Source organism: Macaca fascicularis, chromosome 4 (genome assembly GCF_037993035.2).
Source record: "Macaca fascicularis isolate 582-1 chromosome 4, T2T-MFA8v1.1".
In the NCBI taxonomy this organism is placed as follows: domain Eukaryota; kingdom Metazoa; phylum Chordata; class Mammalia; order Primates; family Cercopithecidae; genus Macaca; species Macaca fascicularis.
In genome coordinates, this window is record NC_088378.1 from 49,412,841 (window position 1) to 49,434,558 (window position 21,718).

A 21,718-nucleotide genomic window follows, 5' to 3' on the forward strand; every position below is an offset into this window, starting at 1 on the left:
TGATATGATTATTATACATTGTATATCTATTGTATATCTATATAAAAATCTCATATATCCTATAAATACATACACATACTGTGTGTTCATAAAATTAATAATTATTTTTTAACTAAAAAATTTTAAAAACTAAAGAATAACAAACAGCATAGCACATTCAAACAAATGGGAGAAAAGTAGAATCAGAAACAGTAAAATAATCCATTGATCCAGAAGAAGGCACAAAATACACACACACACACACACATACATGCATGCACATACACGTGGGGGAAAAAAAGTATTACCACAGAATTAAGTTCTAGAAATAAACCCAAATATACTATAATCACAATAAGTATAAATGGCCCTAATTGCCTAAAGTGACAAAGAATACCAACTGGATATAAAAAATATACTCAATGGCATGAATTTAAAATATATTCATCTAATGCATTACAACACAGGAGGCTTGAGAATAAATGTTTATAGAAAGATATATTAAGCAGATATTAATCAAAACAAGGTAGTACATCTGTATTAATATCAGACAAAATAGTCTTCAAGGCAAAAGTATTATAAAAGATAATCTGAGGAGGCATGCCCAAGATGGCCGAATAGGAACAGCTCCAGCCTCCAGCTCCCAGCCTGAGTGACACAGAAGACACATGATTTCTGCATTTTCAACTGAGGTACCGGGTTCATCTCACTGGGGAGTGCCAGACAATCAGTGATGGTCAGCCGGTGCAGCCCGACAAGCGAGAGCTGAAGCAGGGCGAGGCATCGCCTCACCTGGGAAGTGCAACGGGGAAGGGAATCCTTTTTCCTAGCCAAGGGAACCTGAGACACACAACACCTGGAAAATTGGGTAACTCCCACCCTAATACTGTGCTTTACCAAGGGTCTTAGCAAACGGAACACCAGGAATTATATCCCACACCTGGCCCGGAGGGTCCCACGCCCATGGAGCCTCCTTCATTGCTAGCACAGCAGTCTGAGATCTAACTGCAGGGCGGCAGCCAGGCTGAGGGAGGGGTGCCCGCATTGCTGAGGCTTAAGTAGGTAAACAAAGCTGCAAGGAAGCTCGAATTGGGTGGAGTCCACCACAGCTCAAGGAGGCCAGACTGCCTCTGTAGACTCCTCCTCTGGGGACAGGGCATAGCTAAACAAAAAGCAGCAGAAACCTTGGCAAAAGTAAATGCCCCTGTCTGATAGCTTTGAAGAGAGCAATAGATCTCCCAGCACGGAGGTTGAGATCTAAGAATGGACAGACTGCCTTCTCAAGTGAGTCCCTGACCCCTGAGTAGCCTAACTGGGAGACATCCCCCACTAGGGGCAGTCTGACACCTCACACCTCACATGCGAGGGTACACCCATAAGACAAAGCTTCCAGAGCAAGAATCAGACAGCAACACTCACTGTGCAGCAATATTCTATCTTCTGCAGTCTCCACAGCTGATACCAGGCAAACAGGGTCTGGAGTAGACCTCAAGCAAACTCCAACAGACCTACAGCTGAGGGTCCTGACTGTTAGAAGGAAAACTGACAAACAGAAAGGACACCCACAACAAAACCCCATCAGTATGTCACCATCATCAAAGACCAAAGGCAGATAAAACCACAAGATGGGAAAAAGCAGGGCAGAAAAGCTGGAAATTCAAAAAATCAGAGCACATCTCCCCCTCCAAAGGAACACAGCTCATTGCCAGCAATGGATCAAAGCTGGATGGAGAATGACTTTGACGAGTTGAGAGAAGAAGGCTTCAGTTGATCAAACTTCTCAGAGCTAAAGGAGGAACTACGTACCCAGCACAAAGAAACTAAAAATCTTGAAAAAAGAATGGAAGAATGGATAACTAGAATAATCAATGCAGAGAAGGCCATAAACGAACTGATAGAGATGAAAACCATGACACGAGAATTACATGACAATATGTGGAATACTATGCAGCCATAAAAAAGGATGAGTTCATGTCCTTTGTAGGGACATGGATGAAGCTGGAAACCATCATTCTCAGCAAACTATCACAAGAACAGAAAACCAAATACCACATGTTCTAACTCATAGGTGGGAATTGAACAATGAGATCACTTGGACACTGGAAGGGGAGCATCACACACCGGGGCCTATGGTGGGGATGGGGGAGGGGAGAGGGATAGCATTAGGAGATATATCTAATGTACATGACGAGTTAATGGGTGCAGCACACCAACATGGCACATGTATACATATATAACAAACCTGCACGTTGTGCACATGTACCCTAGAACTTGAAGTATAATAAAAAGATAATCCAAAAATCTGAAAAGATTCAATATAGTACATAAAAATAATTTTTTTATGGAAGAATATACGAATTCTATATTTTTTGTGGCTATCCTAGAAGCTGAGAAAGGTAAGAAAATTGATTTTCCCAGAGAGCCTTCAAAAGGAATACCAGCCATGCTGACATCTTTATTCAAGCCTGTATTAATAGAAAAAGGCAGAAAGGCAAACGTTTTTCTCCAACTACACTCTCAATAGAGGATGCTTCTGGTCATCAAAATCTGTGAGGTTTTCCATATCAAGCAATTCTTCAGCACCAACTGGGTGTCCTATAATTTAATTCAGTTCTGTCACTAACTGTAGTGCAAACCCTACAGGTTAAGGGCTGAGTCCCTGAAGACTGCCTCCTTTCCAACTTCGAATGCCAACCAATATCCTAGATTGTTTTAACCTGTGCTTCTGATTGACTGACTATAAATTAGAGGTACCATGACCCCGTCTCAGGTTCAGTTATTTGCCAGAATTGCTCAGAGAAGTCTGGGAAATACTTTACTTACATTTACCAGTGTGTTATAAAAGCATATAAAAACATATAAATAAACAGCCAGATGAAAGATGCAAGAGCAAGATAGGGAGGAAGGAGCCTGGAGCTTCCATGATGCCTCAGGGTGCTCCACCTTCCCAGCATCTTCAGGAGTTCAGCAACCTGGAAACTCCCGGAACCCTGTCCTTTATGGTTCTGTACAGAAGTTTTATTATGTAAGCATGATTGACTACATCCGTGGCTATTGGTGATTAATTCATCTTCCAGCTTCTCTTCCTTCCCCATAGGTTGAAAATTGCAAATCTTTCTTCACTAGGTTGGTTCCCCTGACAAGTCCTCACCAGGAGGCTATCCAGGATACCCCAGCTAGTCCCCCAGGATCTAATCAGCATACAAAAAGGCACTAATCACTTTAAGATTCTCAGGGTTTTAGGGACTATGTATATAAAAAAAGGAGGAGTGTGTAGAGATCAAATATATTTTTCTTATTATATTTTATAATATCACATTTTTATTATATATTATAATATCACAAAGTTCCATAAGGCTCATTTCAAACTTTTAGCCTCAAGAATTATAAGATAACAAATGTATGTTTTGAGCTATTGCATTTGTGATAATTAGAGCTACAATAGGGAACTAAAATAAGCAGGTATTTTATTTAAGAAGAAATACAGCTGATTAACATAACGTGATGCTCAAGCTTATTAAGAGAAATTAAACTAAAATTATTATAATATTTCATTACCATCAGATTAGGCAAAAATGAAAATTTAATAATGTCAGATTTATGGAGAGGATATTGATTAATTAGAATTCCACTCACTTTAGGTGGTGTAAATTTTAGGAAAATAGGGGCCGTGGGCAGTGGCTCATGTCTGCAATCCCAGCACTTTGGGAGGCCAAGGCAGGTGGATCACCTGAGGTCAGGAGTTCTAGACTAGCCTGACCAACATGGTGAAACCCCATATCTACTAAACACAAAAAATTAGCTGGACGTGGTAGTACATGCCTGTAATCCCAGCTACTTGGAAGGCTGAGGCAGGAGAATCACTTGAACCTGGGAGGCAGAGGTTACAGTGAGCCAAGATTGTGCCATTGCACTCTGGCCTGGGCAACAAGAGTGAAACTCCATCTCAATAAATAAATAAATTAATTAATTAATTTTAGGAAAATAGGCATTAACTAATATATGAGTACATACATAACCTATAACCTAACTACCCCTAGGGATCTAGCTAAAAGAAAACACCATTTCTCTACACATATAACACTTCTGATAGCAAATGTGCTTTTTTTTCACATGAAGCAGTTTTATATCTCTCTGGATATCAGCTGTGTGTCTCACAATGTAATCCAATTCTGATACTATTTACCTAGAGTTAGCATCAGGTCACACAAGTTAAATGCTTTGGTGTCACATGACTAACACCATTTTTGATGCTAATTGCAAATCTGGGTCTCATGTACTTTGACTGACTGGCTATAAATCAGAGGCTTCTACCACCCTCTCCTCGGATTTGATAATTTGCTAGAACAGCTCGCAGAACTTGGGAAAACACTTTATTTACATTCCATAGTTTGTTGTAAAAGACACAACTCAAGAACAGTAATATAGGTAATATGTTTCATAATAAAAAATTTTAAAAATGATTTTATTTCAGTGAAGAATAAATATGAAAAAAGTTGTTTTCTGGTCAAACTTTAAAATATTAATGTTTTAGTACTTTTAGTCAAAATATATTTTGTGGTTCTTAAATTTGCAATTTGGAAAATTATTAATCTTTAAAAAAATAAAAAATTTCTCATTCATTTATTCTTTAAATGGATATTTATTGATGCCTGTCCATGAAGTACTATAATTTTTCTATTTAGATTATTTGACTAAAAGATAAAGTATTTGCTTTAGCTATCCAAGATGCAATATTTTAAAAAGATTATATGAATATGCATCTCCACAGATGCCTACATTTCTACCACAGATAATCAGAGAAAGACCAATTTGTTTGCAAAACAGATCTAGTCTCATTAAACTTGACTTGATTATTTACACAAGTGTAGCAAGAACAGTGATCAACCATATAGGCCCTTTTAAGTCTGCTTTTAAAAAGGAATCTCTGATTAGACTTTTAAAAGTGTTCTCCCTGCTAGTAAGCCAAAGACTTGCCATAAGAATTTTCCTGTAATACCTACAAATGTAGGGCAATCCTTCTGTTTTTAAGAATCGCGAAATATTTTTGAGGTTCTAGGGCCTTCTTTCACGAGGCTTGGGAAACTTTAAAGCCAGATGTCAGGCCAGTTATTTACAAGGGCCTTTACTGGCTACATAAAGTCAACCTTAGTTTTTTAAAACTGTCTGATCATATCTGATTCTATGCACATTCTCAAATGTAATGTCCCATTTAAAGCCTTAATGATACTGTATAACCAAAGTTTCCAGTTGTCTCCTGTTACAAGGCAAGCAGATTCCTATTGAACTTATGCAAATAATGATATTGTCATAAAGTAAGAATACTCACAGATAGCTTTTGAATTCTAGAGGGATCAGGTAAAAAGAAAAAGTAATTATTTCATCTTTTTTCACAGAGGTATACTTTATCAAATTGCTGTAAGTTATAGATAGCTTAAGGGAAAAGAAAACGGTTTCCTTAAATCTGAAAAAGTAAAACATTAAAGAGCCAGCAATGTTTCAAACAAAAAGGCCATAAAATTAATAATCTATTTGTTCAGTCCCATGTAATTAATTCTTGTTCTGCCTGTTGTCGGGTTAGCAGTTTTACGAGCCAATCAGTTTCTTCATTAGAGTCCTGGAAATTCTTTACCTAGTTCAATGGTGTGATCTTAAAGTTAGAAACCTGTATTTGTTAGAGTCTTTTTCATGAATCTTCTTGATGATGAAACATTTTAGGACTACAGATGCTTGCAAAAGCTTTCCGAATATCAGAGTAAAACAAGTAACCATCTACGGACATCAATGCTTAAAATGGACATAGTTAAAGATCTGATGAGAGAGTTCATTATAATAATGATGAAATTGACAAGGAAATTTGGATATTTCTATGGCATACAATATTTTAACACAATACCAAAATTATGCCTGATAAAAGTGTCAGGACACACCAAATTTTTAGAAATTTCATGTAATTTCTGTGACGCTCATAACATATCCATATAAATATAATTCAAAGAAGGTTAAACAACATTTTTTATTTGACAATGCTTCCCATACAAATTTAACATATCAAATAAGTCTAATTAGTGTGATACCGTTCCTTTTATAAAGAGCGAGAAATAATTTTTATATATTCCAGAAATCCCTAGAAATTCTCAAAGTTAGTTCAAGGTCAAAAATACTTAATTTAGAACTTAATTTTGGAAAGTTTGTAAAAAAAATATCAAAGTTTTAAAACATATCAAAGGTTTAAAAGACAATCACAGGTCACTTTGAAACAATAGTCACTTATTTAACCAGAGTGATAGTTAAAAGACTTCAAAGGCAAATGCAGAAAGTTACATAGTTTTAGGGAAAATTATCCTTTCACTATTTGAATAAAGAGGAGTCAGTTTTCTTAAGTATTTGAAGACCTAATAACATGAAGCACAGAAAATTATTTTAATAAAACACAGAATTTTTCTCCTAAGTGAGTTACTTAAAGGTAAAGAAAAAACTTTCACAACTAGTTTAAAAGAGAAGATCAAATTCTGGTTGTAGTTCAGTGGACTTTTGATATTAAGGCAGATTATTTTTTAAAATAACTTATAAACAAATCCATTCAAATCTTAGCCATCTTAACCACAGATACAATTCCTTTCCTAACATTATTTGATTATTTTTCCACAAACATACAACTTTACTTTTTATTTTTATTTATTTATTTATTTTGAGACTGACCCTGGCTCTGTCACCAGGCTGGAGTGCAGTGGTACGATCTCAGCTCACTGCAACTTCCAGCTCCCAAGTTCAATCAATTCTCCTGCCTCAGCCTCCTGAGTAGCTGAGACTATAGGCATGCACCACCACACCTGGGTAATTTTTGTATTTTTAGTAGAGACAGGGTTTCATCATGTTGGCCAGGATGATATTGATCTCTTGACCTCGTGATCTGCCCATCTCGGCCTCCCAAAGTGCTGGGATTACAGGCATGAGCCACCGCACCCGGCCACCTTTCTTGTATCTATTCAGTTTTGCCTATTCTCTTTCAATATGGCACAGTTCATGTTTACTAACAGACCCAAATATCTTTTTTTCTTCTGTAATAAAAAGCCAAGTGTAGAAAAACTTACGTTCCACAATTATTGTTTCAGTATTTATCTGATTTGGAAAGTGATTTAGATATTCAATAAATATTCATTATTTAATTTAACTGAGTAAAAGTGCAAGGGAATAAGTTACCAAAGAGATCTGAAAAACTGTTTTCAAGTAGACATAACATCAAACAAAGCTAACCATCATCAAGTTATTTCCCTATAGGTATTTTCACTGCATGCACATGTTAGATAGCCATCATTAAAGCAAGAATCCTAAAAAGTTAACTATACTGGTTTTTTTTTGTTTGTGCTTGAAATATATTAGTAATGCACACTGCACGTCACATATTTTCTTTATGATATTAAATATCTAGTAGAGATAAATGTATCTGCCTAGTAAATCCAGGTAAAATAAACATATTTAGCTCATATTATACCTAAAAATGAAAACTCAGAAGATGCAGTTTTTTTTTTTTTTGAACCAGAGTCTCACTCTGTTGCCCAGGCTGGAGTGCAGTGGCGCAATCTCAGCTCACTGCAACCTCCGCCTCCCTCCGTGGTTTGAGTGATTCTCCTGCCTCAGCCTCCCGAGTAGCTGGGATTACAGGAACGCATCACTACACCGGGCTAATTTTTGCATATTTAGTAGAGACAGGGTTTCACCATGTTGGCCAGGCTGGTCTCAAACTCCTGACCTCAGGCGATCAGCTTCCCTTGGCCTCCCAAAGTGCTGTGATTACAGGCGTGAGCCACCACGCCTGGCCACAGCTATTTTTAATAAATGAACAATATTAAACTAATCTTATTTACCAAAGATTTACCAATCATGAGAACTTGAAACACATTTTGAGTTAGTTTCTGTAATTCCAAGAGTTTAAGAAAAGTACTGATGTGCTGCAAAATGACATTTCAGTAAGTGAAGGACTGTGTATAAAAAGAGGTCTCATAAGGTTATAACGAAGTTGAAAAAGCCCTGTTACTTAATGGCTTTGTAGTGTAATGCATTACTCACATGCTTATATGATACTACATGTCTATGTGTTTTTGTAAACAAACCAACTGAACTGCCAGTCATGTAAATTATAGCACAAACGATTATGTATAGTACATAATGCATGACACTGGTCATAAATGGAAACGGACCCAATAGTTCCATAGATAGTTTTTTTTTTTTTTTTTTTTTTAAATAAACGTAGAAATCCACCCTTCTGGTCTTAAAGTTTAAAACTTATATTTGTTTTATCTGAATTCCTTCCTCAGGAAACATCCTTTAGGCCTCTCAAAAAAAGTATCGAATATCTGAAACTCACCAGATCACCACATTCAATGAGTTGGATTTCTTCCTTGCCCCTCCCTAGTTCCTGCCTTCTTACACATTGTTACATTACTTCACTGCTATACTGAACTGTACTTTTTATCATTATTTTAGACTGTACTTCTTGTACTTATTTTTAAAAATTGCTGTAAAACAGCCTCAGGTAGGTCTTGCAAGAGGTATTCCAGAAGAAGCCTTATCATCATAGGAGACAGCAGCTTCATACATGTTATTGACCATGAAAAACCTCCAGTGGGACAAGATGTGGAGGTGGAAGATAGTGATCTTGATGATCCTTGCCCCGTGTAGGCCTAGGCTAACATATGTACTTTGTCTTAGTTTTTAACAAAAATTTAAAAAGTTAAAAAACATTTGAAAATAGAAAAAAGCTATAGGATTTTTAAAATAAATATTTTTGTACCATTGTACAACGTGTTTGTGTTTTAAGCTGTTACTATAAAAGTCTGAAAGTTAAAAAAATTAAAAAAGATTATAAAGTAAAAAAGTTAGAGTAAGCTAAAGTTAATTTATTATTAAAGAAAGTTTTTATATAAATTTAGGGTAACCTAAGTGTACAGTGTTTATAAAGTCTACAGTAGTGCCCAATGATGTCTTGTTTTTCGCCTTCACTTACCACTCACTCATTGACTCACTCAGAGCAATTTCCAATCCTGCAAGGTCCATTTATGATAAGTACTCTATGCAAATGCACCATTTAAAAAATCTTTTATAGCATATCTTTTTCTATATACTTTTGTGTTACAAATGCTTACAGCATCCAGTACAATAACCTCCTATATAGGCTTGTGGCTAGGAGCAAATGGCTACACTAGGTAGCCTAGGTATATAACAGACCATGCTGGCTAGTTTTGTGTAAATACACTCTATAATGTTTGTGTAACCAAACTCACGTTTGGCTGCTTGCTGCTCAGAAAGCCAGACACTGGAAGTGAGGTTTGGTGGAAGGAAAGCAGGTTTATTCAAGTGGTAACTGCTTGGGAGACAGCCATATTCTGGTCTCAAAAAGCCATGGCAAACTTTCAGGCTAACTAAAGGGGCTTTAAGGGGAAAGGTGGCATGGAAACTATGTGCATGAGTGGTGTGGGGTATAGATCTGCTTGTCATCCAGTGGTTATCTTGAGTAATGGACTATCCAGAGGCCTGGCTGGTATCAGGTTATGGATCAACTGTGCAACTGCCATCTCTACTTCATGCCAGGATTGTGTTTTTTGTTTATTTGTTTGTTTGAGATGGAGTCTGGCTCTGTCACCCAGGCTGGAGTCAGTGGCGCAGTCTCAGCTCACTGCAAGCTCCGCCTCTCGGGTTCACGCCATTCTCCTATCTCAGCCTTCCGAGTAGTGGGACTACAGGCGCCCGCCACCACGCCGGCTAATCTTTTGTATTTTTAGTATACATGGGGTTTCACCGTGTTAGCCAGGATGGTCTCCATCTCCTGACCTTATGATCCGCTCGCCTCAGCCTCCCAAAGTGCTGAGATTACAGGCTTGAGCCACTGCACCCGCCCATGCCTGGTTTGTTTTAAGATTAGCCTTTGGAGTTCTCCAGTGAACAGGTAGTTAGATATATGTGTAGCAAGAAACGAAGGGAGGGAAGGGTTACTTTTAGAGAAACCTAGCAAACTGACTACACTGGTTACATTTGCATGGTGACAAAATCCTCTAATGGCTCATTTCTCAGAACGTATGGTATCCTCATTGTTAAGCAACACATGACTGTACTTAATTTATATAAGCTCTTAGTTTTCCTTAAGCCAATTAAATAAAGCTCTTTTAAAAGTTAATTTTGTCAATACCATCTGTAGATAGAAGAATATCACATATAGATTGCATACATACATAGATGTGCATAAGCACATAGACAGAAGGAAATACAGATCATATAGCTTCTGTATTAGTCTGTTCTCACATTGTTATATAAGAACTATCTAAAACTAAGTAATTTATAAAGAAAAGAGGTTTGACCCGATGTGGTGTCTCATGTCTGTAATCCAACACTTTGGGAAGCCAAGGCTGGTGGATCACTCGAGCTTGGGAGTTCAAGACCAGCCTGGCCAACAAGGTGAAACCCCATCTCTACTAAAAATACAAAAATTAGCCCGGCATGATGGTGGATGCCTCTAATCCCAGCTACTAGGGAGCCTGAGGCAGAAGAATCGCTTGAACGCAGGAGGCAGAGGTTGCAGTGAGCGGATGGATTGTACCACTGCAATCCAGCCTGGGCAACAGAGTAAGACTCCATCTGGAAAAAAAAAAAAAGAGGTTTAATTGACTCACAGTGCTGCAGGCTGTCCAGGAAGCATGGCTGCAGAGGTCTCAGGAAACCTATAATCATGGTGGAAGGCAAAGGGGAAACAGGTACTTTCCACATGCCTGGAGCAGGAGAAAGAGAACAGAGCAGGAGGTGCTACACGGTTTTAAGCAATCAGATCTCATGAGAACTCACTCACTATCACAAGAACATCAAGCAGGAAATCTGCCCCCATGATCCAATTACCTCCCTCAGGCCCCTCCTCCAACATTGGGGATTATAGTTACGTGAGATTTGGGTAGGGAAACAAATTCAAATGATATCAGCTTCTGTTTGCAAATTTATGTCATGTACTATGTACAATAATAAAAAACTCACTAGTAGTTTATAAAATAATATTAATCAGAAGGTCGATGAAATAAAATTTTCTTCATTGATAGTTAACACTTTCTACTACTATTTGTGAAAAGAAGTTTTAAGATTTTTTATTTGCCAGTTTCTAAATAAAGTTGACCCTTGAACAACACAGGTTTGAAAGGTGGAGGTCCACATATACACCAATATTTTTTCAGCCAAATGCAAATAGAAAATACAGTATTCCTGGGTTGCAAAACCCATGCCTATGGAGGGCTGACTTTTTGTACATGTGGGTTCCAGGAATGGCTCTTAGGTAAGACAAGGCAAAAAAATTACATCTCAAATGCACAGAGTTTAAACCTGTGCTTTAATACCATCATTTTCAGAAAGAATGGTGTAGGTAAAGGCCCAGTTAAAATAAGATGGCCAAAAAAAGCAACGTAAACAAAGGTAAGATTTGTTCTATAGATTTAAGCTGAGACCTCTCCAGTGTAAGAGTTTCTAGTGATTTAGCCTTTTTTTTTTTTTGCTTTCTTGTGCAGAGAGAGATCCACACTTTCACATGGAGATATTCTTTATATATGGATTTCTTTTTCCTAACAAAAGGGTCTCACAATAACTGGCTGAAATAGTCCTTGTGCCAGAAAGGTGTATTTTGGAGACTAATTCAGCTACACAGGCTGCTTTTCAACCCAATTTGTGTTTCTTTAACTAGATTACTGAGTTCAGTGTGGAGCTCATTAATAGGTAGGGCAAACAGAGCATTTTCATGGACTCAGCATGGATAGACTAGAATCTTTTATAAATAATACTTCTAACCTTTACTTATAGTCAGAAACAGGTTCTTTTTTTGTTTGTTTGTTTTTTGAGACAGTCTCGCTTTGTTGTCCAGGCTGGAGTGCAGTGGCACAGTCTGGGCTCACTGCAAGTTCTGCCTCTCAGGTTCATGCCAGTCTCCTGCCTCAGCCTCCCGAGGAGCTGGGACTACAGGCGCCCACCAACACGCCTGGCTAATTTTTGTATTTTTAGTAGAGACAGGGTTTCACCATGTTCAGGTGGTCTCGATCTCCTGACCTCGTGATCCACCCACCTCAGCCTCCCAAAGTGGTGGGATTACAGGCACGAGCCACCTTGCCTGGCCCATCCTTTTTCTTTTCACAGGATTGAATGATCAGTTAGGGTTTGTTTAGTTTTTTAGGAAGTACTTTGGGTTTTAAGAGGTTATTTTCTTAACCCTTTTCTTTGTCTATCTTGGAAGATTAAGTAATCAAATCTTTGATGTATTTCTCAGTACCTCCCGTTTGGCTTTAGCCATCTATTTTCAGGGTTTACCAGGTCCCAGTATCATGTAAATGTAAAGTTGCCAAAGGTCATAGTCTTGGATCATTTACTCCAGTGAGTATTCTAAACTTCTTGGCAATTTTATGGAAGTTTCCTTTGGGACAGGAAAACATTTCACTTTTTCTCTGTGCTCGAGATTTTGATCAAAATGAACAGGTGGTTAAAGAAGCACATCTGATTGTTCTGAAGGCCTAATTTTGTAAGGCACTTGTTTAATTTTGTTTTTATTTTTAGGGTGAGAAGGTAACTAAGCTAAAATGTTAGTAGATTCAGAGCAGGCAGAGAAGAATAGAAAGAGAGAAAGTGTAGTTGGAGAGAGTCAATATACTGTTATTTCTAATCAATTAATTGCTTACACTTTTCTTTTGCCTTTTGTAAGGATTTTAGAGAATGCATATATTCTCATCTAGTCTTTTAGAAGCTCTGCATGCCAAACATACATTCTCCATTGTTTCTGTGGCATTTGTAATCTTTTTTTTACTCTATCGCACCTTGAAAGTGAACAATTTTATATAGTTTAAGACTTTCATGCTCTAGTGAATATGTCTCTGAGTTACCTTTGGTAAGTTTCACCAATTTCTCTAGAAAAGCACATATTCTTGGTCTATAGTTCTTATAGATGAAATTGGCTGGAGTTCCACATGGAGGAGTTCTAGACTTCTTGGATCCAGATGAATCCATGACCCTTGTCTTCTTGTAATCTTACCTACTGGAGACCTCCCTACTGCACCCAGCCAGTTTCTGTCTGACACAGTATAACATCCCAAATAAAAAAATAAATAAATAAACTTCAAAACATAGGTTTTAACTGACATTTTTCCCTGAGAGTCCTGGTTGGTGGGAAGTGAGGAAGAAAGATACTGAGTTAAAACTCAATATGTTTTTATTAGCAATTCTCCATTGCATGGGAATATATTTTCTTTTAATTTGTTCATCTATTGTCTGGATAGAAAAGACAGAATGGAAACTAAAAGCAAACTGAAGCTCATAAAAGGAAATAACTAAACGCATAACAAAACAAGATCAGAGTATTTTGAGGTTAGATTTTCTACTTCTGCCATTTGGAGAAACCAGGGTATTGCAGAAATTAATAAGGCAGCATTTTATGGATTGACTTGTTCTGGTAAGAAGAGACCCCCAACTCTTTCATTACAGAGAAGCAATGTAAACTAAGCACCAAACTCCGTATCACTACAAATAGCTATTCTAATCTGCATGTCAGAATAAAATTTACACATTCATAGTATGTGGATATTTAAAAGAACCTTTAAAAGACATGTTTTTAGGCACTTTCTCTGAATAAGGAAGAACTCCTATGCTTCAGCTGCCTTCTCTATACAACTGAACTCATCTGTTAACAGGATTAATTTTAATAAGCAATTTCTAAGCTCTAACAAAAATTAGTCACTGTTTTTCACACTAAACTCAGTAGGAAAAGAATGTTCCCCCAATTTTATAGACAGAAAACTGTACAGTGAGGAATAACGTGTCCATCAATATTATCATAGATGAAGTTGGTAAGGTAAGATGCATAATCAGTTTGTCAGCTCTTGGTATCTTTATAGCAGTTTGGATTCATTCTTGGTGTTTCTTCTGCCCACGTGGAATTCACCTAAATTTTAGAGGGTTGCAGGCCATGGAGGGGCGGATTCAAGAGAAGCTCTTGAAGAAGACAGGACTATCCACAGGCAGGTGGTCCCTGAGGAAATGAATTGGCTTCTAGGATCCACTCCTCTTTACCAACTAGTAGAAACCATCCTTGAATATGGTGAATAGGTATGTGACTTCTTCTAGGAAGTTACTTGCACTTGATTTTTTTTTTTTTTCCTAACAAAAGGGTCTTATAATAACTGGCTGAAAATAGTCCTCATGCCAGAGAGGCATATTTTGGAGACTAATTCAGCTACACAACCTGCTTCTCAACCCAGTCTGTGTGGAGAACACTAGGTTTGTGTGTGTGTAGATGACTAACTTAAGTCAGAATTAGCCCTTGGATACAGAGAAACTTAAGGTATATAGAGGATGTGTTCACACTTGTTTCCACAGCAACAGGATTTCCCCCCTGAGCTTAATCCCTAAATGTCAATTTGATGTTTTCACTCTAAATTTTAAAATCACATCTTAGCTAAATCTAATACCATTTGTAACATTTCAGAATTCTAACAGATATGGATAACCTCAGACCTCACTGTAGTGAGAAAATAAATAATTAGCACTTCTTAGTTCATTTTGGAAGATGTAATAAATGATAAAAATAGAGTTAAAAGACATTTTATTGTTGTTTTTCCTTTTAAATTTGCTTTATTTTTTCTCAGAGGTATAACAGGGCATTTAAATAAAAGTATGATAGGTTAGTATCATGCCTGAAACAGTACAATAATGAAGACATTTCTTGTGCGTTAGTAATTTACTAGTTCTTGATGACTTTGGATCCAGTCACACGCTTTCTTCGATGTGTGATTTCTAGTAAAATCCCAACTCTAATTCTGTACTGTGTCAAAAACTCCCTAAAAATACAAATGTTAAAATAATCCCCCTAATTTAAAATTCAAACTTTATACATTTTAAAATATTGAATTTGGCCACACACTGTGCAGATAACAGTTTTTTATCATTTTCAGGGAATTTTACTGTCATCTATACTTGATATTCACAACTTAAAAAGTTTCTTTTAAATTCTACAAGGTAATGGTTATAAGGTGACACTATCTTTTACACTAATCTCCTCTTCAGTCTCCGGAGAAGAGCTGTAAGAATCTTGAAAAGCAAAACAAAAAAATATGCTACCCTTAATTGTACAAATATAGTCATTAACGGCGTAATGACATTTTGGGCAGTGATGGAACACATATACATCAGTGACTTCCTAAGTTATCATATTGTATTTGTACTGTGCCTGTTTTAGGTTTAAATAGGTTTTGATGGACAAATCTTTACCATGGTGTTTCAATTGCCTACACTATTCAGTATACAACATATTGCACAGATTTGTAGTTGAGCAGTAATAGGCTAGGCCATATAGCCTAGGTGTGTAGAAGGCTATGCCATCTAGGTTTGTGTAAGTTCACTCTGAAGTACATTCTTCAAGTACACTTTATAATGTTTACACAATGATGGAATCACCTAATGATGCATTTCTCAGGATGCAACCCTGTCATTAAGCAACACATGACTGTACCAAACTGTCAAGGATGAGGCCATATACAGTCTATAACCCTCCATAGGAACTTTTGTAAACACTGGAAATGCTTGACTATTGAGGCCTGGAGCAACGCAAACACCATGTAGCTAATGGTTCTATTCAAAAAAATTGTCACTTCTCTATTGTCCTTTTCATTAGTCACTGCCAATTTTCTGTTTTGCCAGTTTCATTTTTCCTCCAGACAAACATCCTGTAAGGCATTAAAAAGAAGGGTGGGAGACTAATTAGTGTGTCAAGGGGAACTAGAGGTATGGTGAGAAATTCAGAATCTCATTTTCCTTTCCCCCCTTAGAATTGATTTTGCTGTCAGCATTTAAAAAATAACAAATGGATGTGCTTCTATTATTTGATGGAGATAAAGTACTTTTTCCTCTCCAAGTATAATTTCCTGCAAATTCTATTAACCAAAAATATATTTCAGAATCAAAATTATTAAAAATTTTGAATGTCTTAATCTAATTGTGACTATAAAATGGATTGATTTGTATTTGTTTATAAATGTAATTAGGATAAATCCAAATAGAAGTGAAATAAAAGATATATAATTAGATTAGAGTACTTGCCAGAAAAGTAATGATTTTTTTAAAAAACTATGCAGCATGGGGAAAATTTTGCAATCTGTTATTATAAGTATTATACTTATATAGTTTGTTTAGTTGCAGATTAAATGAGAGGTAAGATTTTGTTGTTGCATTTTTCTTTTAAACCACCTCTAGACTTGTTTGCTTCTAAGTAGAAAGTCCTGTTTTGTAGTATGGTTTGTAAATGTTGGCAGGAAGGTATCACAGGTTAACTCTTATTAATGCTTTTTTTTAAAGAAAGGAGTGGGCAGGCACCAGTTCTGTCTATAAACTCTTTTTATTTCATACTGAGAATAGGTGAGATTTGATAGTTTCACATTGTTATCTTGTTTTGATTGATAGTCACATCCTTCCCATTTGGGCATTAGTGATACGGAAAAGTTAGACTCTTTTGCCAGGGGTGTCATTAATCTGAGTTGTTAGGTATTGATGACCTGAATGTTAACCCTACATTGCAGTTCCACTAATTTGTAAGCTTTTCTGGTTTCTGCTCTTTCCTCTTGTCCTGTTTCCCAAGTGATCAATTTCTGTCAGGCTTGTTTGTTTCCAACTGGATTGCTTTTTTATAGTTTGATTCAAAGATATTGATTTAGTCCACCTGTCCTTCCTCTGGAATGGTACCCAGATCTTATTTTATTTTATTATTTTATATTTATTTATTTGGTGGCAAAGAATTCATTTCTTCTGTGTTCCCCACCACCCCTCACTTTCCTGTTTTTAGTGATCAATTGTTTGTGCAAGTTATTTTAGTGATAATGCACTGTGGTTGGTTAACAACAAACTTGCAGGATACATGAAAGCAGATGTTTTAGTTTTCTTTGCATGGGGAAGGTAGCCCCTCCCTCCCTTCTTTTCCTTCCTTCCTTCTTCTCTCCCTTCCTTCCTTCCTCCCCACTCCTTCCGTTTCTACTTTTCTCTCTTCCTTCCTTTTCCCTTCCCTCCCTCCCTCCCTCCCTCCCTCCCTCCCTCCCTTCCCTCCCTCCCTCCTTCCCTTCCCTCCCCTCCCTCCCTCCCTGCCTCCCTCCCTCCCTCCCTCCCTCCCTCCCTCCCTCCTTCCTTCCTTCCTTCCTTCCTTCCTTCCTTCCTTCCTTCCTTCCTTCCTTCCTTCCTTCCTTCCTTCCTTCCTTCCTTCCTCTTTATTCTTTCCCAGCTTTGCTACAGGAAGGCATATTTCAGTTCTTATAGTGGGGCTAGAGAAGATACCAGAAGGTGGAAGAGCATTGGGTTAGGACTCAGGGTGAATCCTCACACCCATATACTTCAAAACAAACAGACAGGAATAAAGAAACTCAAGAAATTGTCCTTTAAGGAATGGATATAATTTTCTCTGACTCCTTTCAAGGTCTTGTTTTCGTCATCATCTGTGGAAAGCTGGACAAATGAGTCATGTTCTTCTCACTTGGCTTTCAACAACTTGGTTAGAAACTAATGAACTTCTATCAATTAAAAAATAATCGCTTTCTCCTAGTGGAGAAGTTAAGGGCAGTTGTTAGGAGTTAGAAGGAAGATTGTGGAAGTACCAAGTGACGAACGAGGGCAGACCGAGGAGGAGAATCCATGTGGCTGAGTCCTGGTGGAGAAGCTCAGGGCTCTGCCCCCGGGTCAGCTTCATCTGTTGCCTCATCCTCTCTGCACTACTCGCAGCACATTTCCCACCCTTTCTGACCCCTAGTTTCTTCATTTGTGAATGAAAAAATTATATCTATTTCCCAGAGTTATGGTGAGGATTAAAGAAGATAATATTATCTCTGAACTGTGTCTTCTTGAGGGCTGGGATTTTGTCATTTGCACCTAGCTATGCCACAGAGTCTAATACAGTGCCTGGCACACAGGAGGTGCTCAGTAAACATCTAGTTGAAGGAAAGAGAGCAAGGAATCTAACAGAGCGGGATATTAAAGAAGTAGCTCAGAAAAATAAGCAGGAAAACAGAAAGAAAAATAGAAAGATGAAGCATGGAGAGCTATTTAGACCTCTAGGTTAAAACTGATGCAGCCTGGAGCCATGGCCTCCCTTCTCATGTCTCCCAGGAAGAGCTCTCTTACTGTCTTTTTCTAAAGCCATCAAAATGTAAATTGGAAATATAGGATAAAAGTAGGTAGTGATAGCACACTGAGGGAAAGATTTCTTTTTAAATATGTTTATAAGCCAGACCCCACTTCCTCAACTTGTCTAATGCTGATGGTAATTTGTTCAAGTATTCCCATTTCAACCCATAGATTCCTGAGACCTGCAAGGTCACTGCCACTACTCACGCTGACCCACTTGTGGCAACCTCTAAAATTGTCCAATGTATCGTTGTTTTATTTAGGCTAGCAAACACGGAGGAGTAGTTGTTAGTCTTGTTCCCTATTTTCTCAGTGATTTTTATTAATCTTCATTTGACACTCTGAGAAATGCATGTGGGTTGTAGACAGCCAGTTCAGAAAGGTCATCTAATGTCAGCCCAGCTCGTGGTGCATTGCAAATGAATCCTGACTACAGTGCAGTGGCATTTTGGTGCTTTATTTATCACAAGTTTTGAATAGTTATCTCACACTTCACCCCTGAAAATTATATCATGTCATTGTGAATTTTGGAGATCACTCCTCTCTATTTACATCAAGATCAGAACTTGATGTTATCATGAAATTTTCTATGAAAAAATATATTTTTGATGTTCATTAGTGCCTCGAAACTCAAAATAATAAACCAGGTATACTGACAAGAAAAAGAAGGCATGGAGATGGTCATTTCATTAAATCATCAATATAAGAGATGGCACCTAATGAAAACACAACTAAACAACAAAACAGCAAAATTTCCCAAACAAAATCCAGGTACAGGTTGGGCATGGTGGCTTATGCCTGTTGTCTGTTCTCCCAGCACTTTAGGAGGCCAAGGAAGGAGGATCGATTGAGCCTAAGAGTTTGAGACCAGCCTGGGCAACATAGCAAGGCCTCATCTCTACAAATTAAAAAAAAAAAAAAAAAAAAAAAAATTGGCAGGGCATGGTAGTGCACATCTGTGGTCTGTTACTTGGAAAGCTGAGGTGGGAGAATTGCTTGAGCCCCTGCTGTGAAAAGCTGCAGTGAACCGTGATCATGCCACTCCACTCCAGCTTAGGCAACAGAGTGAGACCATGTCTGAAAATAAAAATAATAATCAAAGTGTATATATTTTTAAAGCCAATGTTTTGACCTAACTGAAAGACCCATGCATTTGTTGAGAAGAGCATAGTTAACCAAGAAAAAGAAGCTTTACATCTCACCCAGAGGCACTTGCTACTTCTATTTTGGGATCATGATGACAGCAGATTCCCAGTCCTCACAGAGTGCTGGATGGTCAGGAACTGTGACCTCAGAGCTTTGAGAAGTGAGGGGAGCTGCACTGTTTTCCCGGTTGTTCTTTCAAATCCATAGAGTAGCTCTTCCACATAAGGTGGAAGCTTCAGAGTGATGAAGTGCTCCAGTTTGCAGCTCTTCTTTCCATAAGACAGGTCATTTCTAGGCTCAAATCTGTTAACTTCATGCCCTTTATGCATATTATATTCTCAGCTTTCTATCATGTACATTTTTTTTTAAATGAGAAGCAAAAGTTGATCCTTCAGAATGGTTACTCAACACAAAAAAGAAGGCTAATAAGAGTGAAAGAAGACAGGTTTAGTATCAGTGAGTTTTAATTGAACACCTACTGTGTTCCAGCACTGTTCTGGGCATTTCAAAACAGAACAGAGAAATAGTAGCTACAGAGGGTTGACACATAGCTCTGTATCCTGGTTATTGTCAAGGGGAGGGTGAATTAGTCTTACAGTAAATTATGTTGACGTGGCACCTCAGACATGGGGCCTTTCTAACTTGTTTTCTGTCTTGTGCATTTTGTAGCCTACTGGAAATGTCAGTGTGATGTTCTGTCTTGCAGAATAATTCACTTAATCTATTAGAGTGATAAGTGATAGGCCTCTGCTAAAGCAGAGAGAGCACATGGTGCCATTGAAAATAAAATGTCCTTGGCTTCTCTCACTACTCATATACTTGTGACACTGTGTTTCTTTTTCTTTATAAAATGGGCTTTCCTCATGCTATTGTTAGGGCAGAAAGGTCACATAGCCTTTGGCTTATTGTTTAGAGCTCTCAGAGAAGAACTTATTATTTTTTAATTGCATTTCCTCTCCACTACATTAGAAGCATATCAAATTGGAAAAATCAGGCTAGGATGGACTAAGGGCTTCCTTTACCTGTGATGGGCACCACATTTTTTAAACTAAAAATCTTGCAAAACTTGGTCTTTTACACTTCAAAGTAAAAAATTTACTCGAAGGACACTGTGTTCTCAAATATCCTCCTATTTGTCTTCACAACAGCCCTGAGAGGTAGAAGAATGGAATAAATATTACTGTCATCATCATATAAATGTGGCAACTGAGGCTCAAAAAGAGTACATGCCTTGTTTAAGGTAATTTAAGGATATACTTGATAAGTCTGTAAATATTTGTTAGTCATAGGGTAATTGACAGAGGCGAAAATACAACTTGAATTTTTAGCTCCATGTCTTCCCACTACGTTAGTTTTCCACTAACATAAACAACCAGATTCAACATGTTAATTTATTACAATAATGATTGTGTGAGATCTCAAACACAAAAATGTGTAAAGCGGAAGAGAATTGTCCCTGATTCAGAAGTTATCTTTCTAGACATTGAAAGCCTAAGACAAGTAAGAGGTGGTTCCTTGCTTTGGAAATTCGCTTCAATAAATTTTTGCAATGAAAGCTATTACTTCTCACATACGGAAATTGACAATAAAATGATAATGTATAACTGGATTATTTACAAACAACCTCTGTCTTACAACAATGGGTTTTTGTTTTTTTCCATTATTCTAGGTATTTATTTCATCAATCTTAGAGAGATTTTCCTCTCAAGCTTTGTAGATGTCAGCTCGTTACTTGTGACAGTGAATGACTGGCTGGCTAATCTCAACCTTGGTTCAGCAGCAAAGCGAACTTTCTCACCAAGGATGGCCATTCTTGAAAAGACATATCTGGGTCAGTGAGTGCAGGTAGATGTGCTGTGTTCAATTAATGCAATGGCAGTGTACCAAACTGAGATCCTTCTCCTCCTCTCGTCTCCGATGCAAGCACCTGTTCCTTAAATCTGTTCATTTCCCCTTGCTTTTGGAAGTTAGCACAAGGGATTGGTAGTAGAACTGTATATGCATTTCAAGAACACTTCTGTTAGTGACCGTGTGTAAAAATGTTGTTTGCTTTAAGGTTTCAATCATCTTGCTCTAGAGAGGACAGTATTTTAGTAACTATGATCCTTTTGGAACCCCAATAGATGCTTCTATCCTACGTGGACTGAGGAAGAGAGTAAAGGGAAAGGGAATTGTCCAGGAGGGAAGGAAGTAAAAGAAATTCAAACACAGGAGACTTCAAGCCCTCAATAAATATTTCTGTCATCTTTTCAAATAAATAGAAACTCATATTTGCATCGTTTACAAAAGAAATTCTCATTTAAGAAGGATATTATTATTCTAATATGATTCCCTTTTTATTGATGGGATAACTGAGACTCGTCAATAAGTAAATTGTCCTAATTCACTCAGCAGGTAAGTAGTGAATAAAGCCTCCACCTGGTTC